Source organism: Pelobates fuscus, chromosome 6 (genome assembly GCF_036172605.1).
Source record: "Pelobates fuscus isolate aPelFus1 chromosome 6, aPelFus1.pri, whole genome shotgun sequence".
Lineage (NCBI taxonomy): Eukaryota > Metazoa > Chordata > Amphibia > Anura > Pelobatidae > Pelobates > Pelobates fuscus.
This window is the reverse complement of record NC_086322.1, coordinates 104,704,692-104,717,333: the sequence shown is the minus strand read 5'-3', so window position 1 is coordinate 104,717,333 and position 12,642 is coordinate 104,704,692.

Here is a 12,642-nt window from a genome sequence, read left to right as displayed (position 1 = left end):
TCTAAGGTGTTTTTTCTTTTTTTTCTAAAAACACCTTTGACAAAACTGGGTAATCCTTAAATCCTGGACTGGTAGGTGTGCTTTGAGGACTGGTAGGTGTGCTTTGAGGACTGGGTTGGGAAACACTGCTATAGTGAATAACCCTGTAAGCTTCTAATCCCTATTTCCTTCAAAGCATTTAATGTATTATTCTGATTCTGCAGAATCCAAAGAGCTACTTTTAACAGAAAAAGGTGAATACAATTTGGGATTTTGTTTTACCTACCGAATCATCAAAATTATATTCAGCTTGTGTACTTAATTTTCGCTTTATTATTTACCTATTACTCCAGAAATATGTGCTTGGTTAAATTAAAAAAACAAAGTGTAGTATGAATTTAACTTTTATTGTTAATTTTAATATTCTACAACTGTTATGTATATATATATATAAAAAAAAAAAATCTAAGTATTACAGGCACATGTTGGAAAATATTATTCTAAGGCCAAATGAACAAGTTTTTTTGTTTGTTTTTTTTCAATCTGTCGCTGAAATCAAATGCTTAAGTATTTTTTTACTATATGTATGTAGCTGTATTAAATGTGAAGTGCTCAGAACTGAACGAAGTATGTATTCTGGTTAAATGCTGAATATGTTATGTGTTTTCATAGTCTGTCCGTTAATAGTGTGGAAATGCTACATCACTTAGAATAATGTTGTCTCTGCACTTTCCATGTGTCTCCGTGATTTGAAGAAAAAAACAAAACATTTTTTAACAAAATTCAAGTTGTGTACATTTTTATTTAAAGGAATCTGGTTTAAAGTTTTAAACTTTCTATACAAAATAATAGTTTTGCTTCTATACATAAAAAAAAAAAAAAAAAATTCTGATCTGTAGCAATACTGGGGAATAAAGCTCTAGATCTGTTTTTTTAGACTTGGCACAGTGGCGGAACGTTGAAAGGGCTCTGGTGCAAGACATGGTTTTTGTCCCCCTCCCAGTGCAAGGGTGGCAAAAAGCTAGATTCCGATCTGTCACGCATGCATTGCCAACTAGGGATTTACCATTTGCACACTTTTGCAGGATTTTATTTGTGAGCAGTGTTTGAATCTAAGCATGTTTTTGTATGAATTGTGTGTGTGAACCTATGGGTCGGTTTTTGTTTAGTGTTGCCATTTGAAAGCAGTGGTGTACTTCTGTGTTTTGCATTTGAATGCTGGGGTGTATGTGTGTATATAGTGCTGGTTTTTTTTTTTTTTTTTAATGTAGGGTGTATTTGTGTGTAGTTTTGGTGTTTGAATGCTGGGGTATGTTTGTTTATAATGTTGACTTTTTATTACTTGTGTGTGTTTGAATGTAATGTTTACGTTTTGATTGCAGCATTGTGTTTTGTGTGTAGTTTTGGCATAGGATTGCACAAGTGTGTATTTAGTGTTGTCGTTTGTAGTGTTGATGGGATCTATGCACACATGTGGCCGCCATCAGGGCATGACAACCATGACGGTTGTCATGGACCCAGTAGTACCGGGGGGGCCCGGACTGCTCTGGCAGTCTCGAGCCCCACATTCCCTATGTGCACATATATCTAGCGATTATCTAGCTAGATATATGTGCACTGCAGGCGCCTGACTATCTGTATATTGCAGGGGGGCCCAGCACACTCCAGCGACTTCACTTTCCAACTCCTTGGTCTCTAACTCTCGCGAGCCCCGGTTACCATGGCAACGCTCCGTGCTGCACACAGGCAGGTCTCACGAGAGTTAGAGACCAAGGTTAGCCGAAATGTGTGCTGGGCCCCCCTGCAGCATACGGCTCCGCCACCATGCCGCCAGGGAATACAATCTCCAGGTAAGAAGCAGGGAGGGGGAAATAACATAACGTGTGCAAATAAATATTTTTTAAAAACAGCCAAAAAAAGCTTTTTCCACACAGAATCCGGCTCTATTTACACACAAGATATGCTTACACAAACATACTCTGCAGCAGGGCCGGACTGGGAATTAAAAGCAGCCCTGGAAAAAAATATTTACCAGCCCCATAATGCGTCGCACCAGCATAGTGTGCAGATACAGAGTTAGAAATGAGAACTTAAAATTAAAAACTATTACTCCAACGTAAAGAAAAGCACACATAGGCTCCAAAATAAACAAAAGTGCTGATTTATTTTAAGCAGACGTGCATGTAATCAATGTTTCAGTCCAACTACCTTGACATATTAAGGAAAGCTTGGTAATGGGACTGAAATGGTGAATGTATGTAGGGCACAACTGTAAAAATTGACGTTGACTTGTTTATTTTGAGGTCCTGTGGGTGCGCTCTTCACTTTAAATATGTTATTGTGCTGGAGTATGCACCTAGCAACAAGACTGGGCCAATATCTGCTCATTACATATGGTACATATCAATGACATTTCTCTGTGTATTATGCATATATAAATGTACATTAATATTTGTGTAAATATAAAAGGCATAATTTTATATATTTATATATATATATATATATGTATATGTATGTGTGTATATGTATATGTATGTGTGTATATGTATATGTATGTGTGTGTATATGTATGTATGTATGTATTTAACTAATACACATATTAATATACATGTCATATACCATTGGAGGATCCAGAGCCTGATCCCGGGAGGGGCACTTGTAGATTTTTTAAAGAAAAAATCCATGCACAATAACCACTACTGCTCTGTGTAGTGGTTATGGTGCAAGGAGTGCCGGGACCCCTTCACAGAGTAAGAAGTCAAAACCCCTTAACCCCTTAAGGACCAAACATCTGGAATAAAAAGGAATCATGACATGTCACACATGTCGTGTGTCCTTAAGGGGTTAAGGACACATGACATGTGTGACATGTCATGATTCCATTTTATTCCAGAAATTTGGTCCTTAACCCCTTAAGGACCAAACTTCTGGAATAAAAGGGAATCATGACGTGTCACACATGTCATGTGTCCTTAAGGGGTTAAGGGGTTAAGAATAGTTTGACAACTTACCTGGGGTCTGCTGGGATATGGGGCTGTAGTAGGGTATAGGAGCAGTGGTGCAATGTGTGAGGGGTGCAGTGTGTGTGTGAGTGAAAGGTTCAGTGTATGTGTGTGTGTGGGGGGGGGGTGTAGTGTGGGGAAATGTGTGTGTGTGGGGCGCTGTGAATGTGTGTGGGGGCAATGTGTGCATGTGTATGGTGTGTGTGTGGGAGTAGTGTGTCTATGGGGCTAGAGTTCACTCTCAACACTGCGACCACCAGGGGAGAGCCTCGTGGGGGGGGGGGGGGGGGGGGGAGTCTCCCCTCTCCTTCCCAGTCTCTCTCTTCCCCCTCTGCCTTTCTCCCCCTCCCCTTGTGTGTGTCTCTCCTTTCTCCCTCTGTTTCTCTCTTCCCCCTCCCCTTGGGTGTCTCTCTCCTTTCTCCCTGTCTCTCTCTTCCCCTCTGTCTCCCCCCTTTCCCTGTGTCTCTCTCTCCCCCACATCTCTCTTCCCCTCTGTCTCTTTCTCCTCCCTTTCCCGGTGTCTCTCTTCCTCTCTCTTCCCCACATATCTCTTCCCCTCTGTCTCTCTCCCCCCTTTCCATGTGTCTCTCTCTCTCTCTCTCCCCCACATCTCTTCCCCTGTCTCTCTATTCTCCCCCCTCTGTCTCTCTATTCTCCCTCCTTTCCCTGTGGCACTCTCCCTCCCCCTCTGTCTCTTTCTTGCACCCCCCTCTGTCTCTTTCTTGCACCCCCCCATTCTCCCTCCCCCACGGTCTCTTTCTTGCACCCCCCCACCCATTCTACCTCCCCTTCTGTCTCTTTCTTGCACCCCCCAATTCTCCCTCTCCCTCTGTCTCTTTCTTGCACCCCCCCACCCATTCTCCCTCCCCCTCTGTCTCTTTCTTGCACCCCCCCATTCTCCCTCTCCCTCTGTCTCTTTCTTGCACCCCCCACCCATTCTCCCACCCCTCTGTCTCTTTCTTGCACACACCCCCCCCCCCCATTCTCCCTCCCCCTCTGTCTCTTTCTTACCCCCCCTACCTGAGAGGAGTCAGGGGGGCCGGCACGTTCCACGCTGCAGCCTCGCCGGTCCGGCGGCACTCCTAATGCTGGGGGCTGAAGGAGGAGGGAGGAGCATGTCTCTGTACCATGCTCCCTCGCGGTTCCTGTGCTGTGAATTGTGGGAACCGCGAGGGAGCATGGTACAGAGACATGCTCCTCCCTCAGCCCCCAGCATTAGGAGTGCCGCCGGACTGGCGAGGCTGCCACCCGGTCCGGCGGCTCCAGCGTGCAATGCGGCCGCCGGCCGGCCGGCCCCCTCAGAGTATGTGCCACCGGACCGGCCACCCGGTGGCACATACATTGCCAGAGCAGCCCCCAGGTGCCGCGGCCCACCGGGAAATTTCCCGGTATCCCGGTGGGCCAGTCCAGCCCTGCTCTGCAGTCACTACACACACTACATCCACTGCACAAACACACACTCTGCATCTATAAATAGACACCGGGTCCAGTTGGTAACCCGAAGTCTAAAAAAGGATGTCACCGGGTTGTACTAGTACACAGGGGGTAACCCTAATTGAAATAGTAAACACACAAAAAAAAGAAAAAAATATACTAATTCACCAACACAAATGCCCAAATGGGTATTAGGTCAGGAAAAAGTTGTACAACCCTGTAGGAATGCTTAATGATTAAAAAGAGAATATTTATATTTATTAATGAAGCTAAAAAACGTAGTCTCCTACCTAATAGGTACTAAAGTAGGGTAGGCATAAAAGCCTAAAGCAAAGCTGCAGGTAACTCTCAGGGGTACTACAAAAAAGGTGTATACCCTAGTCTAAGTGAGTAGACAACAAAGTGCTCCATCTATACATAACACAGCCATAGATAATCTGGAAACCACTCTGTCTATAACTCCATACTGACAACTGAGTTCTACCTAAGCTGAATCCCTGTTACCTCAGCATAGCATAGAGCTATTGCCTACCATCACTACTAGTCCTATAGGGGGACTAAAATAATAACCAAGTGCTACCACCCACAACCCAAGTGCATGGTGAAAAGAAAATAAATAAAAGCCCCCAAAAAGCACCTGAGGTTCCTAGTTGGTCTCCCATACAAGTACTAACAAGGCCCGAGTCTGGATTGGATGGCTTCTGAAATCTGATGAGATCAAGCACTTTCAGACTGGTATGGCCATAGGATTTTTTACTGCTGATCTATGACATATTTTTTGCTTTGATCTTTTATATGGTCAGTAAAGAAAAGTTTTTCATTATAACTTCTGCTATTGTTTTCTTCTTTGGAGTGCTCAGATTTGGAACATCAATGATCTTTTCACTGTACACTCCAACACACACAACATCCTGTTCCTCTTTTGTCCTCTGATATATCTTTTATAGGAACACCAGAAACCATTCGTCAAGAAACGCAGAACAAGTTTGTCATTAAATACATTTGCACTGTGCTAAGCAAACACAACATTTTCCCCATGCCAGAGCTCTTTGATAAGGTTCTGCACGAGCTGCCCTCGAGGGACATCACACTCAGAGTGAGAGTGTCCTTGTTGATGACACAACAAGCCTACTCTCTGGCTTTACCGTTGGTGCCCCTCTTCCATATCGGGCTGCTATGCATCTAAATGCTGGCCAATTTTTGTCCCTGTCTCATACTCCTAACTCTGGACTCTCCCTCTATGCACACATACAGCCACTAGAAATGTGTAGATAGATTGAAGATAGCCTTGTGTATCAGACTTGTCTTACCACCCACATTCTGGTGTAAGCGTAGATTATTAATTAGAAGAACGCATAAGATTTGGAAAAGAGTATCATGCTGTAGTCACTGATCTCCATATTTAATAAAGTAATAGAGGTCCAGGTACTTTATTAGGAACCACAACAGCAACTGACAAAGACCTTTTGGGGTCAAAATGTTGCTGTTGTGGTTCCTAATAAAGTACCTGTCTTGAACCAAGGAGTGCCTGGACCTCTATTACTTTATTCATTTTTGGAAATCTGGTGTTTGATTCCGGTTCAGCAAGCACCCTGGCTCAGATTTATGAGAGTGAGTGCAGTACCACAAACACTACTAATGATCTCCTTATTTAGGCAGATCATTTTACAACTTGCCCCTACTTCCTGAAAATCCAGAAAGTCCCAGGTCCTAGAAGTAGACTAATACATTTTGGCAGTTAATACATTTTGGCTACTGCCATTGAAGAAAGGCAACTACATCAAAATTGTTGTTGACTTTTATGGTTATAAATCCAGGGCCACCATTGGGGGGGGGTTGACAATTGTCACATTCTTGGTGGTCTTGGGGAGCCCAGAGGGCACAGGATCAGTGGGGAGGCCACGTCAGACTGACTTGTCAGGCCCCAAGAGGGACACCAAGAGGGGGGCCAGCAGCTTGCCCTGGATGCAGGGTCTCTTTGCACAGTCTACCTAGCACAGCCTACGGCCTGCTGCTCTGCCGGTTGCAGAGCTGCAGACCATGGAGTAATTGTCAGTGGGCTCAGCCAATCATAGCGTAGCTGCAAGTTACCTTGGCAACGCTCATACTTAAAGTGCCAGAATTTGCTAGACAATTACCACATGGTTTGCAACTCTGCACACAGTGGAGCTGCAGACCCCATAGCAAGGACCACCAAGGAGGGAGAGGAAGACCACTGGACCACCAGGGAATCTATTTTTCTGCATAAGAAAATGTATTACAGTGTGGGGAGGCTGGTCACTGAAACACAGCCTGCCTATACACTCTCACCCCCCACACTGAGCTAGAAACCCCCCTTCACCGGGCCCCATTAACTCCTTAACCTGTCACACTCAACCCCCCAACCATGCCACACTCACACTATCACATTAACCCCTCCAATCATGTCACACTAAACCCCCCCCCCCCCACCATGCCACACTCACCCTGTTGAATTAATCTGCCTTAATCCTGTCACACTCACCACCAACCATGCCACACCCGTCCTATTGCAATAATAACACTAATCCTGCTACACTTTCCCCCCTCGCTCTGCCACACTCACCCTGTCACATTAACCCCTGTTAACCCTGTCACACTCCCCTCACTTCAGGGGGCCCGGCTGCAGCTGTAACCACTGTGGCCATGGACCGCCGGCATTACTTCAGAGTCGTGCCTGGGGCCCGTGGTTGCCAGGTGACCAGCAGGAGGGGTGCGCTGCTCTGTACTGCTCTCCTCCTGAGGATCTTTGTGTGTAGCATGGACAAGCACTGTGGTCTGACAGGAAGTGCTAACAGAGTACTTGAAGGGGAGGGGATGAGACATACATTTGGTTGGGGTCCATGGCATTTTTCGCACCAGGGCCCCGTGGTTTCTAGTTATGCCTTTGCCTCTAACCATGTCACACTCACCCTGACACATTAACAGCCCTAATCTTGTCACACTTGCCTCTCCTCATCCTGTCACAGTCCTTTCTCCCACCATGCCACACCTATCCCCAACTCTATCACACTCACCCCCCCACCCTGCCACACTCATCTTGTTACTTTAACCCCTGTAATCATGTCACACACCCATTATTCTGTCACACTCAACCTTCCTCATTACGTCACACTCACCCCCACAACCATGTCTCTATCACCCACCCCGTCCTGACACACTTATTTGTTCATAGTTACCCGTTTACTCACCCTTTTACAGTAATGCCCTGAAAACATCATACACACAGTCATGAAACACAGCTTCTCTATAAACACAATGCACAAAGACCACAATCAGCTTCCCATACACACAACACCCCACACACGTATGGACCTAGACACAAACATACACATTCTCACAGAGACATACATTCACATGCAAGGAAACTCCCTGTTTGTGCACATACACAGGTAGACAATGCACATGTGTATCTGTCTGTATTTCTCAATGTGTGTGTCTCTGTGAATCAGTAAGTTTGTGTTGATAGTATTGCTGCTAATCTGTTTATTTTTTTTTTTCATTTACAAAAGTAGAAGATAAGATAGTGACCGATAACCGGTTAGGTTCCTGCACAAAGGGTTTACCTTGATGTGGTGACAGGCTTTCTATTTTTTAAGCCAAACTACAGATGAAGAGACTCCTCTCTATTAACAAAGACCATCTCTGAAACTAGACCTGGATGTAATTACTGTTCATGGGAGAGGTGGCATGGTGAAGGGGTTGAGTTTGGGTGGGAATAAGTCTCAAGTCACCATAATTACCATACCCCTAGATCCGCTGTCAGACAACCTTTCCAGGGACTGGCTGAACCAATGATTAAAAATAAGTACCTGTCTAGATGAATCCATTCTGTGTATGCGAGTCCCAGTGCAGCAGAATACTGTGACCTGTAATCAGGCCCCTCACACGAAGCCTGCTGCATGCATTTGTATTATGTGCCAACTAAAATGCGTTATTAGTTTATAGACTGCAAGGTTATCGCCATAAATACAGGGCAAACTGCATTATATAGGTCATTGCAAACTTTTTATTTTATCTGAAATAAGAGTTGTGGCCAATATTACAAGTCAGAGCATTAAAGGGTCACTATAGTCACCAGAACAACTACAGCTTAATGTAGTTGTTCTGATGAGTGTACTAGCTCCCTTCAGGCATTTTCATGTAAACACTGCCTTTTCAGAGAAAAGGCTGTGTATACATTGCCTCTTGGGACACCTCCAAGTGGCCACTAGTTAATGGCCACTGGAGGGGCTTCCTGGCTCAGGGCTGCACAGTAAGCGTCCCCACGCTCTTCATGAAGACGCTGAATTTTCCTCATACAGATTCATTGATTCAATGCATTTCTATGAGGAGGTCCTGAAAGGCCAATTGCCAATTTTAACCCTATGGGAAAGCAGTGGATTGGCTAAAAATAAGCCATTTTGATGGTCACAAAGGGGGCGGAGCCAGCGCTGGCAGATACATGTTTGTGTTCCTGACCCTATAGTGATCCTTTAAGTATTGAGAATGAATCCGTGTTCCCTAGACACCCTCTGGTACTTAGGATTACCTTAATTATATGATTTTTCAAATAAATGAGGCAGTACACTTGAAAAAAACAAAACAAAAAAAATGCTGAAGTGTTTTATCCTCTAGAATGTAAGCTCATGGAGCAGGGCCCTCCACCCCTCTGTTCCCGTATGTCCAGTTGTCTGGTTACAATTACATGTCTGTTAGTCCACCCATTGTACAGCACTACGGAGTCTGAAGAGGCTATATAATTAATAAAATAATAATAATAATAATAATGTGTAAGTAGCATGTAGAAGTGGTAAACTGGCACTTACGTCTTACGTGTTCTATTGAGCTAAAAGAAGAGGCAGGGTTGCTTTGCCTTCTCCCATTTGACACTGTGATCACCCTTCCCCCACAGTGGTTTATTTTATATTGTTCTCCATGTCTGTATCCTCCCCGGCTCATATTCTCCCCAGCTCATATTCTCCCAGACTCCGACTGGGCACATGGTTCAGAATCTGAGACTTCCCAATGAGAAGCCTCTAATTGATCTTTTCCCTGGTACACTGAAAGTCTGTGTCAAGGAAAAAGGGGAGGATTTGCAATACTGCAGACAGAAGAGGCAAAAAAAAATGTTTTTCCTTAATATACCACCCATAAAAACGTTTAGCAATAAATATGTGCATGTTTTCATTGGAAGTTTATTTACTAAATAGTGACTTGTTTTCTTCTAGTATGTGGAGTTTTCCTTTAAATAGGACATGTAATTAAAAACCACACATTTGAGTGGAAGAAAATCTGTATCTGTATGTATCACTGTGCATCTTCATGTTCGTCTGTGTATCTGTATGGGTATCAGAGTGTGTATATGTTTGTCATTGTGTATGTGTGTCAGTGTGTGTATCTATCTGTCTTTGTATTTGCATGTGTCTATCTGTGTTTCAGGGTATGTGTCAGGATCAGTATCTGTGTGTGAGGATGTGTGTCAGGGAATGTATCCTTAAGTGTATCAGTGTATGTATGTATACATGTGTCTGTGCATCTGCATGTTTGTCAGTATAGGTATCTGTGTATATGTTTGTGTGTCTGTGTATCTGCATGTGTGTCAGGGTGTGTATCTGTGTGTCAGTGTATTTATCTATATGTTTTTGTATTTGCATGTGTGTATCTGTGTCTCAGGGTATGTGTGTATCTGTGTGTCAGGATGTGTGTCAGCGTCTTTATCTGTGTATCTCTATGTGTGTCAGGGTATGTATATATGTGTCTGTGTACCTGCATGTTTGTCAGTACAGGTATCTGTGTGTCAATTTGTGTGACTCTGTGTATATGTATTCGTGTCTGTGCATCTGCATGTATGTCTGTGTATCTGCATGGGTGTCAGAGTGTATCTGTTTGTCAGTGTGTCTGTGTGTCAGGGTATGTGTCTGCATATGTGTATCTATGTGTATTTGTATCTGCATGTGTGTCAAAGTGTGTATCTGTTTTTCAGTGTGTCTGTGTGTCAGGGTATGTATATATGTGTGTGTATTTGCATGGGTGTCAGTGTATCTGTGTTTCAGAGTGTGTATCTATCTGTTTTTTTTTGGGTGTGTATCTGTATCACACAGATACATACCCCGACACACCCCAAAACACAGACACCCTGACACACATGCAGATACACATACCCTGATACACATACATACACAAATACCCACACAGACACTGACACACATGCAGATACAGACACTGACACACAGAAACATACCCTGACACCCATACAGTGTCGGTATCTGCATGTGTGTCAGTGTATATGTGTGTCAGTGTCTGTATCTGTATGTCAGTGTGGGTATCTGTGTCTGCATATGTGTCAGAGTTTGTATCTATGTGTCATTGTGTGTATCTGTGTGTGCCAGTGTCTTTATCTGTATGTCTGTGTATATGCATGTGTGTCAGTGTATGTATCTGTGTTTCACTGTATCTGCATATGTGTCGGGTTATGCATCTTTGTGACATTGTGTGTATCTGTGTACCTGTGTGTCAGTGTGTATATCTGTATGTATGTTTTTGTGTCTGCATGTATGTCAGTGATGTTATCTGTATGTTTGTGCATAATTGTGTCTGTACATCTGTACCTGTACGTATGTCAGTGTGTGTATCTGCATGTGTCATTGTTTGCATCTGTGTGTGTGTGTGTATCTGTATCTATATGTGTGTCAGCATGTGTAACAGTTTGTGTGTCTGGGGCAGAGGAGTAGCAGGGGGAGCCTAGGGCAAAGGATAAGCAGGGAGAGCCTGGGTCGGAGGATGAGCAGGGAGAGTCTGAGGCTGAGGAGAAGCAGGGAGAGCCTAGGGCAGAGAAAAAGGGGATATGGGACAGAGAAAAACGTATACATTTGAAATAAATGGAACTATATTTATTACAAACATTTTGCTAACGGGAGGGGTATAATTTATGGACATGGGCTGCCAAAGGGTACTCAAGTGAAAAAAGGTTGGGAACCACTGCTCTAAGAGGTTCAGTGCATGCCTCCTTCTCCTCTCATCCCATATGCATGTGTGGTTATTTGAGGTCCAAATACACCCAGTAAATATGTTGCAGTTCTGGCTTACCCTTTGTATGGCAGTGATTCTGCCAACGCATTAAATGTCATTGCAATGCTCTCTCAAAGAAACACATTCTGCAATTTGACTTCAGTGATAGCAATCAGCCATGTAAAATCACGTTTGCAAATGACTGTTCGTGTTATTTTTTTATTTTATTTTTTCTTTCTTCATGTTCTTTTCTGTTTATTAAAAATCTTGCATCCATTGTGAATGGAAGAGCATATCCAAACAATACTAAAGGGCGAAAGAAAGTTGTGTGTTTGACAATAGCACAAATAAGTCTTCGAGGAGCAGAGATTCTGCGATGCACAAACAAGTTCTTTCTAAAGAAACATAAATTCACGGCTTGCTATTAGAATAGTGTTCCTTTTTCTTTTCCGCTATTTAGACTATAATCACCTGTATAAACAAACAAGACATGTACATTAAAGCAGAGCTGGGCTATAGTTCTTAGTGGTGAGCACTGATGCCGGATAATATCGTCACTCATGTGGAATGTGGTGAAGCTTATGCTACGAAATGACTGTTTTGTGGAGTGCATGCCAATCAATCTATCTCCACACTGTGACTTGCCAGCCCATACTGTCACTGTATCCCGCACTAGCTGAAGGTGCTGTAAAGATTGACATGTGTGTCTCGCAGCAATCAGTGTGAAGTACAGCAGCAATCTGACTTAAAATGACAGCTGTTTCCTGAAGAGCCTAATCTTTCTCCAGGCAATATTTTTTCTCACATTTGTTTTTCTATCTCCAACAAAGATCATTATTTTTGATCATCGTATTTCATTTTGCTCAAGTAAGCAAAGAACTTCTGAAACCAGGAATACAAGAAGGCTTTCAAATCATGAGGAAAGTCGAGGTATGGCATTGTTTTAATCTATTATTTTATTGGCAACATATATAAATATATTCAATAAATGGCATTTATTCAGAGGGTGAGAAACGGAAAATGTAAATTAGCAACCGACTCTGTTGACAAGAAAACAGAAATACATAAGTGACTTCAGATTACTTACAGCAAAGCTTTCATTTTTTTTTTAAATAGCTAAATCTGTAGCTTCCAGTAATTTTTTTTTTTTTTTTTTTTAACGTTTCTATGCAGATTTCTTTCCAATATATTCGTGTTTACAAAATGCACATTTATTAAG